Consider the following 17243-nt stretch of genomic DNA (forward strand, 5'->3'; position numbering starts at 1 on the left):
TGCATTCTTGGCTTGGGAGTTGGGTCTGTGGGCCCTGAGTCAGGTCTGTTACTTCTGATTTGTGAGCAAAGAATGAAAAATGAAACCGTGACAGTTGATGTAAACTGGAGAGACAGATCTGTTGACTGAATTTCAAAATGTGAAACCAGATATCCTAGAATCAATACCAGCTTCCCTACTTGTCCAATTGTGTGAACCTACGCAAATATTGTATTTTATTAGTATCACACATGAGTGCACTTTTCAATTCTTGAGGATATGTGCTGATCAAGCGCCTCTAATGATTGATTTATTAGACTATACTGTTGTTCCATCTATAATAAGAATCCAGGCCACATTTAGAGTTTACATGGCTTCTGAGTTCCCTCATGGTTCAGTAACGGTATCCTCATTGAGGGGTGAGCCAGGCATGTTTCTAAGTTTATGTTTAAAAAAGTATCATTTAAATAAATGTCTGTCTATGCAGTGATATAATCTGTTGTACTATCGCTGAAATGCTTCCACGTGTTAAAGAAACACACTCTTTTGAATTTTGAAGTGATTGTTAGAAATGGGGTTTCTGGTTGGCTAGGGTATGCATCTAAGCCAGGCAGAACCCACCACTCTAGTCAGGGCAAGGGAGTTACACACCTAAGATGGACCCTGCTCACCCCCTTGGTATCTTGGCAGAGCAGTCATGCTTATCCCAGAGGCGATGTGTAAAGCGTAAAAAGACTCCAAACAAGGTTATATAAAAAAATCCTTTGTATTGTACATAAAACACTTGAGACCATAATCGCATATATCACTGTCCCACTAGGCACTTGACATGACTTCACACATATCATGCATCACTTTGCCGATCGGTCAGTTGTCATAACAACACAAAGTAGTGAAATCCAGTAACTCCTTGGCGATTGCGCATATCACAAAATTATCCTCATGGTGCACGTTAACAAAACACCATCACTGAACACATGGGTGCCACTTCCTGACAATTGCAAGATAGAAGCAACATCATCATGTCAGGCAGGACACAAGGCCATTATTGTGAGTCATAAAACACAGGAATTGCCAGTATAACAGGAAACCCCACCCAAAGTGGCACCTGCGCTCTTATTACGGGTTATGCGGTAACTCAGTTATCTTTCTTGTAGGCTGCTGGGCCACCTGCCCACCTACACCAGGGAATGCATTGTTTTCTGGGAATTCCTCCCAACGTGGGAATCGGGGGCCTCCAAGTAAGGGTATGCAAGAAGGGGTAGGGCACCCTCGCGTCAGAGGAACCCTCAACTGATCTTCCCTTCAAGGAGAAAGGCCAAAATGCCGCTTTGGCCACATAGCAGCTTTTATGGGAGGGGAGACTGCTCTCACTCTGTGCACCAAACAAAAACAGTGCTTCCCAAAGGTCTGCAACTTACCTATGGCCCACTGACACGGGTCAACTACTGTCTCAGATCCAGAGGGACGGGGCGGCCTTGCTCCCCCCTCCGTAGGCCCTAACTCGCAGGGACCTCATTGCAGTAATCTCCCGGAGACCGCTCATGCCACTGCTCTGGTTTCCTCAAAGAAACTGAACGTCGAAGCCCGTTCCTCTCTTCCATTTACAGGGGGGAAGCCGTACAGTGGAGCCAATTATTAGTAGGGGGGTTGACCCAGTTAAAGTTACGGGGACCTGGGTTATTAAGTAAGTGAGAAGAAGGGGTCCCAGTAGCAATGGAACATATAAACACACAAATGAAAAATAATCAAGGAAACATAAATTGAATCCACATTGTTTACTTCACAATGGGAATGCGTATTGGATATGCAAGATTAATATACACAATAATAGATCAATAGTTTACATGGTGCCCCAGAGAGGGAAGCGGGAGGGGTGGTGTAGTGATTGTGGGGAATTGGTGAGGGAGAGAGTGAAAATTCGTAAGTGACAGTAAAATCAACAATTGTCGATCGTTTAACAAAGTTACAGACTATGTACATAAAAATGAGACCAAGATGTTCATTAAATTATTCTGAACAGGTCATACTCCAAGTAGTCCAATAAATGTAGACAGTGGGGTGTGGAGTTGACGATTGAGAATAAATGGATGTCGACGTTTCGACCCTCAACGATGCAGATATCAGTGGTTATCTTGCTGTAGGGTCTTCATCAGGACTGAAGGGGACACACAACCTATTTAATATATAAATATATGTTGTAAATACGGGAGACAAGGTCCCTGTATATAATTCAAACATTGTGGCACATCACCCCAAAATGGGTTAAATTAAAGTAAATAAATTAAGATCCCATACGGATAGTTGGGACAGTGTAAACACTGGAAATGCAGTAAATTGAAGCGTCAGAATTATTAAATACTATATGGTCATGAGCACGTGGGGATGAGCTAGATCCAACAAGGTGGGCGGTGTCAAGGAACAAAGGGTGACTGCTGCCTGCTGAGGACTGGTCAGCGGGGTGCCAGAATCAAGGTCAGGGCCAAAGAGTCACTAGGGACTACATACATTTCAACATAGAGGTAAAAAACTTACCACAGACGTGGTATTGACAGAACCGATTCGAGTATGGAAAAAGTGCCACGGGTAGATCTGTGGAATAAGTGCATCCAAGTTGTAAACAGCGCACTAGCTATTAAACAGAGAGTGGTACTAGGTAATGGTGGTGAAAAACTCACCGTGGTATACACCAGTCGTTGTACAGATGTAGCGGGTTGGAATTGGGGTCGCAGATACCTTCGTTAATTGATTCTAACAAAAAGCAAGGCGGAGGCACATTTAGGCAACATAGGGCGACTGGCGTTGTCAGATTACATCAAGCAAAAAGGACGGAATCCGGACTCACCCAGATGCCGTAATGTAGACACGTCCGGCTGGAATGGTGGTCCGTGTCGGTCAGGCGAGAACACTCTCGTACATTAGTCTAAGGGGAGGGAGGTGCATAAAACACTGGGATTACTAGCCAGACCGTGACTGGATTGCGTCTTGTGAATATATCGAAACAGACTTTAAACGATGATGAAATTAAAATATTGGAGAAGGGACTATCCTATGTCCCCACTAGTCATCCAGATTCTTTTGTTATTCGCACCGAACTGTTCAAATTTTTTCGCAAAATCAGGTTGAAATATTTCTTCAGAAACTCCGCACCAAGTGCCCAATCATCTGTAACGGGTCTGAGACCTCCATCGACCTTTGTCCCTTTCAGTAGTGCTATGTCACATAAGATTCTGGCCTACGAATCGGTTGTGTTACGGGATGTACTGCAACTTCTTGGAACTAAAGGCTACACCAGATTTAACACCAGCAAAAATGAGAAATTGGCCCTACAATCACTGTCTCAGAATACCAAACTTGTCATCAAACCGGCCGATAAGGAGCGTCGCCATTGTGGTACAGGATGCCAGCTCGTATGAATCAGAAATTCTCCGTCAATTAAATGACGGCACCAGTTACCATCTATTAAGATCTGATCCTTCTCAGGCAATTGCACGAGAAATTCTCGAAATAACCAAAGCTGGTCTAGACCAAGGGTTCCTATCTGAATTGGAGTTTAATTTTCTGAATAAACCACATCCACGGCTTGCCACTATCTACACCATACCTAAGATACACAAATCAATGGTCGACCCCCCTGGCCGACCTATAGTATCCGGGTGCGGCTCGATCCTTGAGCCCCTGGGGAAATACATTGATTTTTTTCTAAAGCCAATTGCAGAGGCCACTCCGGCCTATTTGCGTGACACCATGCACACCATAAACATCGTGGAACAACTACCCTTTGATGCCAACCAACAACTTCTAGCTACGTGTGACGTCGTGTCACTGTACACGTGCATCCCGCAACAGGAAGCCCTAATGGTGATCACACGTTGCCTGCACCAGCGACCATCCCCGGTCCAAGTACCGACTGAGTTTATAGTGGCTTTGCTACGCATAACCATGACTAAGAACTTCTTTGTCTTCAAGGATAAATTCTATATGCAAACATCGGGAGTTGCCATGGGAGCGCCCTTCGCCCCGGATGTAGCCATTTTATACATGGCAGCCTTCGAACAAGACACTGTACTCAACTCGATCAATCCATTCAGAGACCATCTCGGTCTCTGGATGATATACATAGACGACATCTTGCTGATTTGGCAAGGCAACTTGGAACTACTGATGGGGTTTTTTGGCTGGTTGAACGCTCAATCTCAGTTTCTAAAATTCACCATCCAATCAGACAACCATCAAATCAATTTCTTGGATCTCACAATCTATGAGAACACAGGGCATCTATTGACCAGACTATACCGTAAACCTGCTGAAAGGAATTCACTTCTGCACTACGGCAGCCACCACCCTCGAGCATTGCGGGACAATCTGCCTTTCGGGCAATTTCTACGCCTACGCCGAAATTGCTCCATCAAAGAACACTATTTCACTGAATCTGAAGAACTGAAACAGAGACTTTTGAGCAGAGGCTACCCTAAACAATTGGTTAAGCGAGCAAGGAAAAGAGCCTGGTTTTACCCACGTGAGGAGTTACTGGTTCCTAAGACTGATAAAGACCAAACCGAACAGAGAATCGTATGCGTCACAACGTTCAACACTAAAAGCAATAAAATAAAACGCATCATCAACAACCACTGGGAACTGATATCGGACGATATCCAGCAAACAGACCCGCCACTACATGCCTTCAGAAAAGCAAGGAGTGTCAAAGATCATGTGGTCCGTTCTCTCCTTAGGACACCGGAGGCCCCTACCATCAATACTATGTGGAACTTACCTCCAATTCTGGGCCACTTTCGATGCGGCTGCTGCAAAGCCTGTGATAGTACGATACAGACTAAAGAATTTACATATCGTCATCACAAAATTCCGCTCAAAAGCCACACCAATTGCAACACGGTCAATATCATTTACGCCATCCTCTGTCCGTGCAATTTGTTATACATTGGGCAGACTCAGCAAAAGGCTAAAATCAGGATACTTCAACACATGAGTAGAATCCGTTGCCAAGTCCAAGGCGCACCCATGGTTGACCATTTTTCCACAGCAGGTCACTCACCAGAAAGTTTGAAATGGGTAATCATTGAAAGAGCCACACTGGGACCTCGGGGTGGGAGCCTCTCTAACATCTTGAACACACGGGAACTCAAATGGATGTTCACCTTTGACTCAATTGAATCAGGGCTCAACGAACAGGACAGTTCTTTCTCTCAACTAGCTACTTTGACCTGAATATTGTTCTAGTATGATCCGTAGTGGCCTTTACCCGCATGTGCGAGGTACGCCATCACTGTTTAGTTTTGAACAATGTCCTACTGCAATCGTTAATGGCCTTTACCCGCTTGTGTGAGGTACGCCTTCTGTGTATGGGTCATGCTACTATAATAATGGTTTTAACATCATAATTGTTCCATCAATTATGTGTGTTAAACAGTTAACTCGGCCCTCCCATGGGCCCTCTACCCTCTGCCGAGAGGTATGCTGTGACCAAAGCTTTATGTATGTATGATTACACTGTTGTCATAACTGTTTGAGTTTCATGTGGGTACCACATCCACACTGCTATACTTGTCTCGCACTCAATAACTACTGCAGATTATTCCCCTCGGTCTGGATCTAATTAATATCACTCGTTCACGCTGCCATCTCCCTTCAGCGTGTCTACTCTTCCCATAATAATCTTTACCATTCGCTAGCTACGTTACCCTTAACGAAGTATGTTCACTATGTCCATTGTTTAGACGTTGCCAAGCTACCTCAGCTAGTCTGTCCACGCCTACACTATTCGACTTAGTCACGTGACCTTGTTGCCACGGTGATATGAGCATACCCGGAAACCGGCCCCGCCACTGTGACGCCAAGCCGCGATCCAAGAGTGATTCAATCCTTGATCGGTAAGGAGTCGGCGGGTGTCATTTGACCTTCCCTCTTTTCTTCGTCCAGACGCAATCCAGTCACGGTCTGGCTAGTAATCCCAGTGTTTTATGCACCTCTCTCCCCTTAGACTAATGTACGAGAGTGTTCTCGCCTGACCGACACGGACCACCATTCCAGCCGGACGTGTCTACATTACGGCATCTGGGTGAGTCCGGATTCCGTCCTTTTTGCTTGATGTAATCTGACAACGCCAGTCGCCCTATGTTGCCTAAATGTGCCTCCGCCTTGCTTTTTGTTAGAATCAATTAACGAAGGTATCTGCGACCCCAATTCCAACCCGCTACATCTGTACAACGACTGGTGTATACCACGGTGAGTTTTTCACCACCATTACCTAGTACCACTCTCTGTTTAATAGCTAGTGCGCTGTTTACAACTTGGATGCACTTATTCCACAGATCTACCCGTGGCACTTTTTCCATACTCGAATCGGTCCTGTCAATACCACGTCTGTGGTAAGTTTTTTACCTCTATGTTGAAATGTATGTAGTCCCTAGTGACTCTTTGGCCCTGACCTTGATTCTGGCACCCCGCTGACCAGTCCTCAGCAGGCAGCAGTCACCCTTTGTTCCTTGACACCGTCCACCTTGTTGGATCTAGCTCATCCCCACGTGCTCATGACCATATAGTATTTAATAATTCTGACGCTTCAATTTATTGCATTTCCAGTGTTTACACTGTCCCAACTATCCGTATGGGATCTTAATTTATTTACTTTAATTTAACCCCTTTTGGGGTGATGTGCCACAATGTTTGAATTATATACAGGGACCTTGTCTCCCGTATTTACAACATATATTTATATATTAAATAGGTTGTGTGTCCCCTTCAGTCCTGATGAAGACCCTACTGCAAGATAACCACTGATATCTGCATCGTTGAGGGTCGAAACGTCGACATCCATTTATTCTCAATCGTCAACTCCACACCCCACTGTCTACATTTATTGGACTACTTGGAGTATGACCTGTTCAGAATAATTTAATGAACATCTTGGTCTCATTTTTATGTACATAGTCTGTAACTTTGTTAAACGATCGACAATTGTTGATTTTACTGTCACTTACGAATTTTCACTCTCTCCCTCACCAATTCCCCACAATCACTACACCACCCCTCCCGCTTCCCTCTCTGGGGCACCATGTAAACTATTGATCTATTATTGTGTATATTAATCTTGCATATCCAATACGCATTCCCATTGTGAAGTAAACAATGTGGATTCAATTTATGTTTCCTTGATTATTTTTCATTTGTGTGTTTATATGTTCCATTGCTACTGGGACCCCTTCTTCTCACGTACAGTGGAGCCAACAGGTTCAGATTCCTCCTCAAGCGGGAGGCAGGTGATTGGAGCCCACGAGGCTCGGTTTTCATCCTGGTGCAGCTGGACACCACCTCTCTCTGGTGTCGACGTTGCTCCAGGAGTTCTTGCTGCCTGCATGCAGTGGGACCCGGTAGCCCGGGGCCACATAGCAGAACCCTGACTGCTGTTATTCCTCCAAGAGAAATGCGGGACCACCATAGGGAGAGCACATTGTCTACTTCAGCTCTCCCCTCCAGGCTTTATTGCAGGGTGAGCCTCCACCTTGGCAGCAGCCTTCCACTCGCTCACAATGCGCTATTTGTTTGCAGAAGGGGTCCAGCGCTCACCAGGCATTAGAGTTTGCAATAACCAAGGGGCATATCAGATCTCCTTTGTGAGCACTGGGGCACCAGAGCAGGAGGGAAGGCAGTAATGTAGCACACCGCGTACTTGGGGGCAGGTTAGTACAACAAACAAAATCCCATGGTGGTTCCTCCTTGCAGTACAACATCCCCTCTTGGCAATGTACATTTTGTAGAGCCAGCAACGTCTGGTTACAAGTACACGCAGTGTCAAAAATTCATGGGGTCACAGCCCCTGAACTTAGTCCAAAAGACTCATAAGCACACAGAAATGCCCACTTCTAAAAGTGGCATTTATAAAATAGTAATGACACATCTGCTTTCACCAATAAGCTGGATTTATCACTACTATTCCAAACATGGCTTCGCTACCCCTTTCCTAACAGGAATGACCACTCAAGCACATATCAGGGAATCCTCAATTCAAACCTATGAGAGGGCAGCCTCACAGCAGTGAGAAACCAAATAGGCTGTTTGTCACTACCAGGACTAGCCACACAGTTAAGGCACATGTCCTACAATTTACCTACACAGCACCCTGCCCATAGGGCTAGCTAGGGCCTACCTTAGGGGTGTCTTGTATGTAGTAAAAGGGGACTTTCAGACATGGCAACAACTTTACATGCCACGTCACCGGAACGGTAAAACTGCGCGCACAAGCTCAAGCCCACTAGTAGCATCTAATTTACAAGCCCTGGGTATATGGGATACCACTGTACAAGGGACTTACAGGTAAATTAGATATGTCAAACCGGTGTAGACCAATCTTTCCAAGTTTACACGAGAGAGCACATGCACTTTAGCACTAAACAGCAGTGGTAAAGTGCCCAGTCATAAAACCAACAAAAGCTGGTTAGAAAAAATACAGAAGGAAGGCAAAACGTTTTGGGATGGCCCTGCAGAAAGGGCCAGGTCCAACAGTGATTATATCATATTTTACACGTGTTGCACGTTATACATGGCAAACGTTTTCAAGGTTCTGCTTGTGCACTGATGCCTAGAGCCAAGCCGTACCCATGCTTTGGCTCTGGCTTGGCTTACCCTAGTAATTTGCCTGTGCACCCACCTCTATTTTAAACTAAGGCTTAGTACATGGGGCTGTCAGTGACTTGAGAAAATGATTTGTAAGAGGCGAGGACTAAAACATGGAGCCCTGCCTACATGCACTGATTTGTCAACTCTACCATCAAGGCTTCATGTAGCAGAGACAAAGTAGAGTGCATGCAGTGAAAATACATTTATATTAAGTGATCCCTGTACACGGTCTCCAGGTCCTTTTGTTATAGGTGACCGTAGCCTTGAGGTCAAAGAGAGGACTACCAGGCGGCAATGGTAGTGGTGGCAATTCTATTCCCGGCTTGGTGGTGCTAACTGTATTCCCGGCTTGGTGATGGTGGTAGTAACTGTATTCCCGGCTTGGTGGTGGTAGTAGTAGTAACTGTATTCCCGGCTTGGTAGTTGGAGCGTGGGCCCAGAGTCCGGTCTGCTATGTGTGGGTCCATTTTTCATATTTGATTAAGATAGTAAATTTTTTGCATCCCTGTAGGTCTGTGCTTGGTCTCCACCCCGCTGTCTAAGACAGCTAGGTGGACAGCTTCAAAGTGCGCTTGTCACTTTGGCCGTCGCAAGAAAGCCGGCCAAAGTGACATGCGCACTTTGGAGCATCCAGTCAGCCACTGCTCCTGTCCTCTCTTGGCTTGGGAAAGGCGTGATGCTGCAGTATGGCGAGCGCGAACATCGGAAAAATAAAATGGCAGTGAAATCATTTCATTGCCATTTTATCTTCCCTTTAAGGCTCGCAGTGGGGTGACTCCCCTGCCCAAGTGAAGAAACCGTCTCTGTTTGCCAATGGCGTTTAGCCTTGCAGTACAGGAACCCTGATGCTCTGCAGCTCTGCTTAAAAAATGTTTTTTAAAAAGGCATTATGATGCGGCAGTCATTTCATTTTGTAGGCATGTTCACAATGCAAAATGAAAAAATACAAGATGTCATTTATTTACTGATTTGGTTTTGGGGGTAGCATCACGGAGGGCTTGGGTGAAGGAAGAAGCACAGAGGGCTGTTATCTGGTATTTCGGCATGGAGCAGGGGTTTTGATAGGAAACATCTGCAAATTTCTATGACTGAGTTGAAACCATTCCACTCAGTTTTATTTTGTAATGGTTTGCTACATGGAGAATTGAAGGTGATTTAATGCGACTTTGACACTGTGTGTTGTGCTTTGAAGTGAAAACATTATCCTGGACGAATAACAGATTTGTAAAACAAAAGGAGAGAGAAAGGGATTTCCACTATGTGGATGGGAATACTCCTAGTCCCCTTGACGATCAGATTAATAAACAGTCGGAGGAGTATCACCAAGAGACTAAAAAAGTCTCAAAGATTTGGGAGAAGTTGCCCTAGAAAGAAAATTATTCTTTCTTTAGAAGGCCCCTCACTCACCCACCTAGTGGGTGACATGCTTCATTATCTGGGTCCCACCAGTACAGCCGAATGCCATCCGGGTGTGCTGCGACACCTGATTACAGTGGAACGGGTTGTTTTTTGTGTGTGTGAAAGTGAAAAGGTGGGTTAAAAATTGGCCAGATGTAACCCACTGTGATGAATTTATTCTGGGGCTATCTGGGCATTGTTAAAAAAAATTGTTTAGATGCCTGTTTCGGTTAAATTGACCTCTGGTATCTAAAATAGTGAAAAAATGGTGCGACCTGGTGTGACGTCATTCTTCTTTCTCTCTGATTTACTGCGCCATGACGGTGTTAGTAATTCTCTGTACCTTTGGTGTCGCATTACAGACTTAATTCTATCTGCCTTTTAGACATTCTGTAGCCGGGATCTGAATAGTGGTGCTCAGTGACTTGTGCTCTGAAACAATTGGTGATTATCTATGAATTGATATCCCTTCAGTTGTGATTTTCTTTGTTTTGCTAATGTGCCATTTGTAATCCTCTTTTGCTTGTTCTAAAGTCTAGATTGGTACTCTGACTTTCTGAGCAGAATCACGTTAGTTAATTTTCACCGTTTAAAAAAGTATCATCTTTCCATTTAATGGTGGACAATTTCTTACCGAATAAAAGGTATTTTGTCGGGAGTTCCAGAATATTGCAAGTTTCAGATTTTCTGAATTGGAAGAAAAACTGAGAACGCCATACATTCGCAAGTTTACGATCAACTCATTGAGTTCACTATTTTTTTTTTTTTATTTCAATATTTTTATTGGTTTTCAGATAACAAAATGCAAACAAAATCAGCGTAGTAAAAACAGTGACTGTATATTTGAAGTGGTAAATATGAATTTAGTAACCTAAGTAGTAGAACGAATCAAGGCTTACTGTGGATGTAAAAATTAAAGCAGAATGGTTTAAAGTCGATGATTTAAAAAAACAAAACAAGCGAGTCAGATGTCAAGGCATGTTGCGTGGTACAGTAAAAAACGTGTTTGAATAGTCTGTGCACTGAAACTCGTTTGTATCTCAGGGAGTTGTTCACCGCCTCCTTTCTCGTTTAGCACACCGTGAGTTTAGATCCAGCTTTGTCTATTTGTTCTCCCTATAACTTCTGCTCACCTGATACCATGGTGAAAACTAGGGGTGGGCGGAATTTGCGTAGTCGCGCTACACAAAGTTCTGCGAAACTGCAAAAAATCTCTGCAAGCACGCAGAATTCCGCAAGCTCGTGGAATGAGGTTGAAATTTTGTGACCGGATTCAGAGCATCGTGCCAGAATGAATCCTGCCCAGCATATTTATCCACGAAGATGCCACTGTTTTTGCAATACCTCTACTCAACTGGAGTACCACTGGCCAATCAGTAAGTGCTACCTCGTTGGGTAAATGTAATGTGCCTTTCGTACACTACAGCTGCGTAAAGGGCCAGAAGAGAAGAGTTGTCTCTAGTGACCATGTGTGTCTGTAACTTTGCTACCGCGCCGAAAGGCGCTGGGGTCCCTTGAGTGAGCTGTCCATCATAGTGAGTAAAGGGCGGGAAGACGTTGCATACCGCTAGTGTGTGTGGGGCGCGGCTTCTTTGCGAGTTCACATGCCTCTTGTTTAAGGTCAGAGACCGATAAGAGCAGCAGATGAGGAGAAAGAACCTCCTGATCACAGCAACTACAAGGGGATTGCGCTCAAGAGTCATGGATGCAAAGACCTCCACCAAGCATCATGGCTAATTTTTCCACAGTAGATATGGAGAGAAAGCACACCTGCCCAGCCTCGACCGAGCTCACGATTTTTTGGGGCTGATTAATGCGCTACTGAATTTGAGCTCTAACTCGGGCACCTGCTAGAAGTGCTTCCTGTTGAAGTTTAATTTTTGTGACAGGAGAATTGTGCCAGAATGAATCCTGCCCAGCATATTTATCCACGAAGATGCCACCATTTTGTGCAATATCTCTACTCCAGTCTCCCCATGCTCATGAATTCCGTACCACCCGCGCATTGTGAAACTTTTGCCAATTCCCCGTTCCCCGCAGAACACAGAATTGCCGACATTTTGCAAATTCCGTGAGCGGAACAGAATTTACCGCCCACCCTAGTGAAAACAGAGAATTATAAACACTGCCTGCATGCTAAAAAGAGAGAAAGCCAGCCACAGGCATGTGTATTTTGGTAGATTGAGTCTTAAATGTTAATTATCCATTGGGTAAAATGGGTTGTGTAAGATATCGCTCTGTCCTGCTGCACATCCACCTTTTGTTTTCTTACCTATAAGCTTATTGGTATAGCTGCTTGTAGCCAGTCATTTAAATGGAGAAAATAAGTGCAGGTGCTCGCCATACAGGGTTGTTGATTATAGACCAGGTAAGGTGCAGGTCTGAGGGTAGGCGTGGAGGCAGAGTTAGGAGGCAAGCATTTGAAGCAATCAAGAATTTTGCAGTTCATTGTGCGTGATGCTACAGTGACACATCTGCCATTTTCCTTTTTAGGGACATGCCTAACATCTGTTGTGATCTCACTGGTTTTTCAGAGACGCCTTCCAAATTTTCCCAGAGAGTAATCCTTTTATTTCTTTTTCAGAGGTCTGGCTATCGGTCTTCCTCTCAAAGTGTGGGTGTGTCGACCCTTATTTCTCTTTATCTTTCTGTCTGTCTTTCCTTCTCTCTGCCCCTATCTCTTTTTTATCTGTATCCTTTCTGTCTGTTATTTGGGTCACCAGTGGTGAAGACAGGGCTGAGAACAGTGCTATGTCCTTCATTCTGATGTAACCGGGGATAGGAGTGGCTAGTGGTTCTGTCGCCTTCTCACGCTCCTTTCCTCTCTAGTTCTCACCATCGCTTCTCTCTCTTTTGAAGGGGTATGGGAAATTGGGTAGGGATGATTTAGTGATTCTGCAAATTGGCTAATTGGGCACAAGTAGCAGGGAGCAGTACAATAGGAGGAAACACAATAAAGCCCCAGTCGCGATTAAACATAGAACAGGTAGACCGTAGGTGTTTTTTTTAACCAAGCTTAAGACGGTAGCAAAGTAGTGGCACATCTTACTGCTAAACTTAAATGAATGAAAATCACAAAGTGCACACAGAGGCAGGGTGAGGATAACACCCATGCAAAGCCAGAGCAAAGAGGATGGCGAGGAACATAGGATGAAATTAAAGAAAACAATATTTACAGATGGTAGTGGTGGTCTAATTGGTAGCACATCTACTCTTTTAGTGCATTCAATGTATACAGCCAAGTATTGGTGCCCCTCGAGGTTGCGAAAACAGCACGTTTCGGTAGGACTACGTCGCTAGAGGACATTAGGAATCAAAGGGCATATCACAGCCCAAGAACTTGCATTGGTTTAAAATTAAACTACAATCATTGGACCATATACATTTAATACATTACTTTTTCTCCCTCTTCAACTAGAGAACTTTCCCATATTTAGAAATGAACAAGAAAAGATGACATTTGCAGCAGAAATCTGGAATTTTTTCATTTACATTTTTGGGCACCGTTATAGGATCCAAATATTGAAGCCTTGAAAAAGTTTCAAAGAAACGAAACACATGTCGACTGCCGGTTCAACGCTCAAAAAGGAAGACTGTAACATCAAGCTGTCTATTCCTTGTCTTACTGTTAATATGCTGTGAACATCAAGCTGTCTATTCCTTATCATATAGTTACTATGCTGTATATTTGAAAACCTGTGATTCTAGATTTGGTAACTTTTAATATTAAAATTGACACAGTAGTAATTAAATTGATTTCTTGCTGATATTTTGAATTGATCTCTGCCAAATTGCTTTATGAATTAAAATTTGGATTGATCAAGAGTGCCGAGGTTATACATATATGAAATGAAAGAAGGTAAAAAATGCAAATACATAAAAATCGAAATTTGAACTGTAAAGAAGAAGAAAACCTTGCAATTCAAAGGAGGTGGAACAACAAGGTAGAGGAGAAAATAGAAAGCGGACACAAGTGTTCTGTATAAGCTTAAGAGCAATAATGAGGTCTGAAGGCAAACCCACATTCAAAGTAGAGCAGTAGCTGAAACGAAATGTTATGTTACCAGAATTTGTTAAGCACACATATATACCCGAGGGTGTCTTGGCGCTTGGAATGGAACAAGTGTTTGGAGGAGTCATGTAGGAGAAGAAAAAGGAAGGTTCTGTCAAGCTCAGGGCGATTACCCCGTTTAATTTTTCTAGCTATGCTTCCCCTCAAACTGTACATTCTCTCTCCTTTCTCCTCACCGCTTTCTTCTTTCCCATTCACCCCAATTTCAGGTGCTGCTTGTCTGTGTCCCTGCTCTGTGCCATTTCTGGGAATAGCATGTGTTGCATCTGGGTTTGCTGAATTTACACTCCAGACCTAAGACCTTCCGTTTGGTATTCCACAGCAAGACCCTGCCACACCCACGGTCCCATCCATCCACAGCTCCTCCTCCTTGTATCTGCTTTTCTCCTTCTGCCTCTATTCTTCCATCTTGAGAATCTGTTTCCCCGGGCTAACGAGCAGCACCACTGGTCAGGTGCCGAGAGGAGCATCAAACAGAAGCATCACTCTGACACCGGTGGATTAGATGGCAGCTCTGACAACTAGATTTGTCTGCTGCTTCCTCAAAGTCCTAGCGGTCTAACTTGTGCTTTAAGCGGAAGGATGGGCAAGATAATTGGGTGTCCATAGCTGCACCTGAGTAAGTGTCTTTCACGCCCTGACTCTAGAACCCTGAAGTGGGGAACCGTGGTAGAGCACAGATCAAGAGCCAGTGTAGTGGCCAGGTGCCTCGAGCTTGGGCCTCGACCAAACCCTAGTTCGGGCCACCTAGCCCCACCGGCCTTCACCCACCTCCGTGGCTAGTGCATTGTGACAGGCTGCGACATCACCAACAGCAAGTACACCACTTAGGAGCACATGTAATGGAGGAGTACATGTAATGATTGCTACAAGAGTGTCATAGGTGTACTCTGGAGGACTGCACAGTGAAGGTGACTGCAGCAGAACTGGGTAAGCTGTAGGACCCATTTGAGACTGCCACCAGAGGCAGGTTCAGTTGGAGCTTGTAAGCTAGAGCAATAGTTCTTAAACTGTGGTCCTGGGAACCCTGGGATTTCGCAAAGCCTACTGAGGGGGTCCATGACTGCTTAGAAAAGTACACAATATTAACAGGCAAATAAACTGTATATAAGTAAAGAACCAAAATTTAAAATGTAAAATTTTAAAATGTTCTTTTTTGTGCTAGTATACAATAACGAGAGGAACCAGGATGTGGTTCCCCTCGCGGCCGCATTGTTTGAATGTTGGCAGTATAGCTTTTCCTCACACTCGCAGGATGTATTGCAGTCAAGACGCACTGCCCGCATCCCTCGAGAGACACCAACAAGGTATTTGAATACCGGGCAGAAATGCAACAATAACATCTGGGCCCCACGGGGTTTCACCTTGGTTATTAAGCCAAGGTGACACTTTGGTGTAGTAAGTATGGCATAACTGCCACTGCTTTTTTCCTGCTACCTAATTGAGACGCATTAGTGCTGACAATGTGATTGGGCATATTCTTTTTACCCTATAGCATGTGAATACAAGCGTATCTTGCCACTGTAGTACCCATGAGGCATACCTTTGGCCACGTATGTGTAATATCAAGTTCATTTCATAAATCTTTATTTAGTTGATACAATTACCATAAAAGAATGCAAACAGCATCTTCATTATCAAATCCATTGCTGATAAATAACAGAAAATGATAATGGGCAATAAAATAGTGAAACACACCCCCCTCAGACACTACATCTATTGGTCAAATCTCAATCTCCTGGACGCCATATCGGCTCGCTAACATTATAAAACAGTAACATAGAATGGCGATAGGCAATAAAACAGTAAAACGCATTCCCTCAGACACTACATCTGTTCTCGATCTCCTGGTCGCCATAGCACTCGCAAAAATGATAAAACAGTAAAAGTAACACAGTCAGTGGGACGCATCGGAAGCTACATCAAGGCTGGCCTAACTTGGTTAAAATTCAGGGGTTTCAGCAGAGGAATTAAAAAATGCTTCCGCAGCCAGCTAAAATACAAACAAAACATTACAAAACGCAGAGCAACCTTGCCTCAAACCATGCCCACCCACATGGAGATGCCAAATGAATATGCAGTTGGTTAAACCTAAACCCAGCCAATAAAAAACATCTTGCTCTTAACAAACCTTAGCAAGGTACGGCTCCAGCCCCTGCATGGTTTAACCACATATGACCGTGCACTGATGGTTTCTGCAGCTCCAGAAACTGTCTCCAAACCTGAGCGGTTTAAAAACAGCATTTTAAGACACCCCAGCTCACGCATGGAGAGAGAGAAGTGGGATCCTCATAAATATCGGGCCTACCTATGTTAGCGAAAGCTTCCTTAACTTAGGCTAGCCACTGTATTTTATGAGCTTGATCAAGGGGCAAACAGTCCACAACGATCAACCGATTTAACTTAATTTCATCCTTACTCCAAATCTTAATCTAAATCAAAGGAGGGTTTAGGGATATCGGGTTAGTCACTTGTGTAAGCCCAAGCTCCGCCTGCACCGAGAAAGCTGGGGTAGAATGTGGAACCTGTACCATCTGTCGTAGAAATGTATTTTCCGCCAATTGAATCCTATTCAACTTGGCATAATCCCATACCTCGCTGCCATATCGAAGTTCTTATATACATTTAACCTGGTAAATTTTTAAAAGGTCCCTTGGCACCCTGGAGCCTGACCTATGTGCAAAACTAGACACCGCCCCCATAGTTATAACTTGCTCAGATCTTTTTGCCTCAACTAATGGCTTCCAACAATTTTTAGCATCAAACAAGACACCCAATAAGGGCGTGCCATGACTTTACCCAGAGTAGAATTAGCCACCTTAAAAATCTTGCTACTTGTGGTTTTTGGTCGCACGACCATCACGTACAAATTCTTGAAGTTAACAGACAAATCATGGTTCCTCACGAATGACCCATACCTGGCCAAGAATAGATCTAACCCATGGGCAGTCCGAGCCATAAGGGCTGTATCATCCGCGTATAACACAGGAAGTAATCGATCACCAACCTCAGGGGAGTCCGCTGAGACTGGTAATATAGTAGACCCTTTCCCCTGGCGCATTGTGAAGACGCGGGAACCGCTTGACCGCACTAACTGTTGTGGACTGCTGAGGACTGCTCGCCCGTGGGGGGAACAACAGACCCACCAACGCGGGTT

The 17243-nt window shown here is 44.3% G+C and overlaps 1 protein-coding gene across 1 annotated transcript in view; it reads left to right on the forward strand.

Moving 5' to 3' along the window:
* Positions 1–17243, forward strand: part of ECHS1 (enoyl-CoA hydratase, short chain 1) — a 161929-nt gene that overhangs the window by 43431 nt on the left and 101255 nt on the right. The gene's annotated exons all lie outside the window — the stretch shown is intronic.

The sequence above is a fragment of the Lissotriton helveticus genome, chromosome 5_1, assembly GCF_964261635.1.
Source record: "Lissotriton helveticus chromosome 5_1, aLisHel1.1, whole genome shotgun sequence".
Lineage (NCBI taxonomy): Eukaryota > Metazoa > Chordata > Amphibia > Caudata > Salamandridae > Lissotriton > Lissotriton helveticus.